Source organism: Diorhabda sublineata, chromosome 4 (genome assembly GCF_026230105.1).
Source record: "Diorhabda sublineata isolate icDioSubl1.1 chromosome 4, icDioSubl1.1, whole genome shotgun sequence".
Lineage (NCBI taxonomy): Eukaryota > Metazoa > Arthropoda > Insecta > Coleoptera > Chrysomelidae > Diorhabda > Diorhabda sublineata.
The window spans coordinates 2,647,289-2,652,986 of NC_079477.1; the positions used below are offsets into that span (position 1 = coordinate 2,647,289).

Sequence of the window (5,698 nt, forward strand, 5' to 3'; positions counted from 1 at the left end):
TCGTTGGATCAGTCGAGGAGTAGTTTTAGAAAGATTTTTCTGCATTACGTGACCTGATTCAAACTTTCATGTTAGAAAAAGGCAAACCAATTGATTATGACAATAACTGGTGGATTGATTGTGCCTTTTTGGTAGATATGAAGAAACTCTCGACTTATCTGAATATAAAGTTACTGCCTTCGAAACAAAGTGGAGGCTGTGGGAAAATCGGGTAAAAAATCAAACTTTGCATCATTTCCCTCATTTAAAATCATTTGGCGCAGTGAACCAAAAACAATTGGATGAATATTTTGCGAAATTTGATTCAACAATCTTTCAACAATCCATTCAATTTTGAAGTTTTACAAGCACCAGTTCATTTGCAAATGGAGTTGATAGATATTCAATCGGACAGTATTTCGAAAGAAAATTTTGGATAATTGCCAGGAATTGAAAGAGCTGCACGCATTCTCTGCATGTTTGGACTTAAGAATGAACATCCCCAATCAATTCCTGACATCAATAAGCTTGTCAAAAACAAGAGAAGTCAGGTATCTGGATCCTCGAGCTCGACGTAATTGCCTACCATCTTTTATAACTTTGATATGACTTGCAAAATTGAAGTCTATGTTTGTTAAAATTGACTTCTACTTGAATTGTCTTCTTCTAATTCTCGTAGTGACATTCATTCTTTTCATCCTCTTACTAGTTCTTGTTGGTGTCATCACTTCTGTCGTCTTCAGCATTTTTAGAGTTTTGCTTTCGATTGGTTCTAACTGCTTTATTATCTTTATCTACATGGTTTTCATTTGTATTAATAATAAATTTTTCTTAATGTATCTATAGTTTTTGTAATATTTTTTTGTATATTTCACGTATTTTTATAATCTGTGCAATTAATTAATCGATTTACAATTATCGTAATATATAAAAACATTAAAATTTAGGTTACATTGTACGTACTAATGTTTGTGACAATTAATTTAAAGGTTTCAAAAATTGAAGTCTAGTTAGTCAAGGATTATGGTCGAATTACTTTTATTTATTCGGATATCTCGGAAAATTTCGTTAAAAAATATAATTTCAACATACGCGACTACTTCCAGATGATCCTTGCTCAATAATAAATTAATAACCAGCGAATTGAATTTTCGATTTCAATCATAATTATAATTATGTAAATTCTAAAATGTATTGAGTACTTCTAGCTACTACCCAGTACACTAAATCTTCTTCTTTATCCGAAGTTAATGTATTCAAAAAGGAAGGATAATTATATATAAATAAGAGGAAGGAGTATGGGACAAGATGTTGTACCTGGTATGCCGGACTCGTTTCTCCTATCAACTAAAAACCTACTCCTTTCTCTTCGATTTCTGTTTCCCCAGCGGCTTTTCCGATGGGTATTACTCCGTAAAAGAGGATCTAGTAATCACACTCGTCCTCCAGGTCCTGAGAACCACAGCTTTTTCTACAGCCTACTTTGTATCTTCCCAGGTTTCATCCAGATACTAACCAACGTCTCTGGATGAAACTTCTGCTTTAACACAGTTTCCCAAGTACTGCGGGATGATTCAAAACGAGTGCACGCTCAGCATCTTCGTTTCTACCGGCGAAGGACGGATATTCAGGTGTTGTGTCTTCCTTAAAACGATACAGGTATTCCCGGAAGCTTGCATGTGCTGATATCATCTGCGTCAAGTAATAATCGGCCTCTCCAGTTGGTTTTGAAAGATTGTGGATAAACGAGGTACCTATTTTGAAAGAGGTTTCTCATGGTCAAATATTCATGCATAATTGTAAACACTTTTTGAGGTTTTCTGGAGTAACCGTCATCGGTGTCTGTACGACCACGTTTATATTCGGTAAACCAAATACAAATTGTTCTTTATAATACTTTTGAAACCATTTCGGAGCTAGTACACTATTTTTTTTTCATCAAGAAGCAATTATAAATTAACACACGAAATTGTTTTAAAAATAACAAAAGTGGTTTCACTTAAAAATCTGTCACTTTTTTTCTGATTAATCGGAATGTCATTTTGCACGTAGTCTTTTTAAAGTTGGTACTTCATAAACGTCATATGGATTTGACAATGGAAACGTCATCTATATGTCAGTCACAAAACTTATTGCGTGATATACAATTTGACGTCTGGTTCAAGGTGGTCTGATCCACATAAACGTCAAGCTTTGATACATTCTGGTATGTCTGTGTGGTAGCCATCATCGGTGTCTGTACGACCACGTTTAAATTCGGTAAACCAAATACAAATTGTTCTTTTCGATTCTGTATAATACTTTTGAAACCATTTCGGAGATTGTTCACTATTTTTTTTTCATCAAGAAGCAATTATAAATTAACACACGAAATTGTTTTAAAAATAACAAAAGTGGTTTCACTTAAAAATCTGTCACTTTTTTTCTGATTAATCGAAATGTCATTTTGCACATAGTGTTTTTAAAGTTGGTACTTCATAAACGTCATATGGATTTGACAATGGAAACGTCATCTATATGTCAGTCACAAAACTTATTGCGTGATATACAATTTGACGTCTGGTTCAAGGTGGTCTGATCCACATAAACGTCAAGCTTTGATACATTCTGGTAGGTGTGTGTGGTAGCCATCATCGGTGTCTGTACGACCACGTTTAAATTCGGTAAACCAAATACAAATTGTTCTTTTCGATTCTGTATAATACTTTTGAAACCATTTCGGAGCTTGTTCACTATTTTTTTTTCATCAAGAAGCAATTATAAATTAACACACGAAATTGTTTTAAAAATAACAAAAGTGGTTTCACTTAAAAATCTGTCACTTTTTTTCTGATTAATCGGAATGTCATTTTGCACGTAGTCTTTTTAAAGTTGGTACTTCATAAACGTCATATGGATTTGACAATGGAAACGTCATCTATATGTCAGTCACAAAACTTATTGCGTGATATACAATTTGACGTCTGGTTCAAGGTGGTCTGATCCACATAAACGTCAAGCTTTGATACATTCTGGTAGGTGTGTGTGGTAGCCATCATCAGTGTCTGTACGACCACGTTTATATTCGGTAAACCAAATACAAATTGTTCTTTTCGATTCTGTATAATACTTTTGAAACCATTTCGGAGCTAGTACACTATTTTTTTTTCATCAAGAAGCAATTATAAATTAACACACGAAATTGTTTTAAAAATAACAAAAGTGGTTTCACTTAAAAATCTGTCACTTTTTTTCTGATTAATCGGAATGTCATTTTGCACATAGTGTTTTTAAAGTTGGTACTTCATAAACGTCATATGGATTTGACAATGGAAACGTCATCTATATGTCAGTCACAAAACTTATTGCGTGATATACAATTTGACGTCTGGTTCAAGGTGGTCTGATCCACATAAACGTCAAGCTTTGATACATTCTGGTAGGTGTGTGTGGTAGCCATCGTCAGTGTCTGTACGACCACGTTTATATTCGGTAAACCAAATACAAATTGTTCTTTTCGATTCTGTATAATACTTTTGAAACCATTTCGGAGCTAGTACACTATTTTTTTTTCATCAAGAAGCAATTATAAATTAACACACGAAATTGTTTTAAAAATAACAAAAGTGGTTTCACTTAAAAATCTGTCACTTTTTTTCTGATTAATCGGAATGTCATTTTGCACATAGTGTTTTTAAAGTTGGTACTTCATAAACGTCATATGGATTTGACAATGGAAACGTCATCTATATGTCAGTCACAAAACTTATTGCGTGATATACAATTTGACGTCTGGTTCAAGGTGGTCTGATCCACATAAACGTCAAGCTTTGATACATTCTGGTAGGTGTGTGTGGTAGCCATCGTCAGTGTCTGTACGACCACGTTTATATTCGGTAAACCAAATACAAATTGTTCTTTTCGATTCTGTATAATACTTTTGAAACCATTTCGGAGCTTGTTCACTATTTTTTTTTCATCAAGAAGCAATTATAAATTAACACACGAAATTGTTTTAAAAATAACAAAAGTGGTTTCACTTAAAAATCTGTCACTTTTTTTCTGATTAATCGGAATGTCATTTTGCACGTAGTCTTTTTAAAGTTGGTACTTCATAAACGTCATATGGATTTGACAATGGAAACGTCATCTATATGTCAGTCACAAAACTTATTGCGTGATATACAATTTGACGTCTGGTTCAAGGTGGTCTGATCCACATAAACGTCAAGCTTTGATACATTCTGGTAGGTGTGTGTGGTAGCCATCATCAGTGTCTGTACGACCACGTTTATATTCGGTAAACCAAATACAAATTGTTCTTTTCGATTCTGTATAATACTTTTGAAACCATTTCGGAGCTAGTACACTATTTTTTTTTCATCAAGAAGCAATTATAAATTAACACACGAAATTGTTTTAAAAATAACAAAAGTGGTTTCACTTAAAAATCTGTCACTTTTTTTCTGATTAATCGGAATGTCATTTTGCACATAGTGTTTTTAAAGTTGGTACTTCATAAACGTCATATGGATTTGACAATGGAAACGTCATCTATATGTCAGTCACAAAACTTATTGCGTGATATACAATTTGACGTCTGGTTCAAGGTGGTCTGATCCACATAAACGTCAAGCTTTGATACATTCTGGTAGGTGTGTGTGGTAGCCATCGTCAGTGTCTGTACGACCACGTTTATATTCGGTAAACCAAATACAAATTGTTCTTTTCGATTCTGTATAATACTTTTGAAACCATTTCGGAGCTAGTACACTATTTTTTTTTCATCAAGAAGCAATTATAAATTAACACACGAAATTGTTTTAAAAATAACAAAAGTGGTTTCACTTAAAAATCTGTCACTTTTTTTCTGATTAATCGGAATGTCATTTTGCACATAGTGTTTTTAAAGTTGGTACTTCATAAACGTCATATGGATTTGACAATGGAAACGTCATCTATATGTCAGTCACAAAACTTATTGCGTGATATACAATTTGACGTCTGGTTCAAGGTGGTCTGATCCACATAAACGTCAAGCTTTGATACATTCTGGTAGGTGTGTGTGGTAGCCATCGTCAGTGTCTGTACGACCACGTTTATATTCGGTAAACCAAATACAAATTGTTCTTTTCGATTCTGTATAATACTTTTGAAACCATTTCGGAGCTTGTTCACTATTTTTTTTTCATCAAGAAGCAATTATAAATTAACACACGAAATTGTTTTAAAAATAACAAAATTAGCTTCACTTAAATATCTGTCACTTTTTTCTGATTAATCGAAATGTCATTTTGCACGTAGTCTTTTTAAAGTTGGTACTTCATAAACGTCATATGGATTTGACAATGGAAACGTCATCTATATGTCAGTCACAAAACTTATTGTGTGATATACAATTTGACGTCTGGTTCAAGGTGGTCTGATCCACATAAACGTCAAGGTTTGATACATTCTGGTATGTGTGCGTGGTTTATGGATATCTGTTTCACATACAAGGTTTAACTCAAGGTCGTTTGATGTTTTGTTTATTTCTGACTACTTCACCCATTTTCGAAACAATTAGATATTCGTGGACTAATTTATATTTCCAAATGAATTATTTTTCGCGTCTTGGATTTTCTAGTTTTATGTGATGCTATTTTATCGAAAAACTTTGTTGATATTGACTTGACCTTTTCTTACCGTTAACCGACGCCACTGCTTCGTTGTTAACATTGAATTAAACGTCAAATGATAC

General features: G+C 33.4%; 1 protein-coding gene across 1 annotated transcript in view; it reads right to left on the minus strand.

Annotated features, from left to right (window-relative positions):
• Positions 1-5,698, minus strand: part of LOC130442809 (uncharacterized) — a 56,849-nt gene that overhangs the window by 14,551 nt on the left and 36,600 nt on the right. The window lies entirely within an intron of this gene.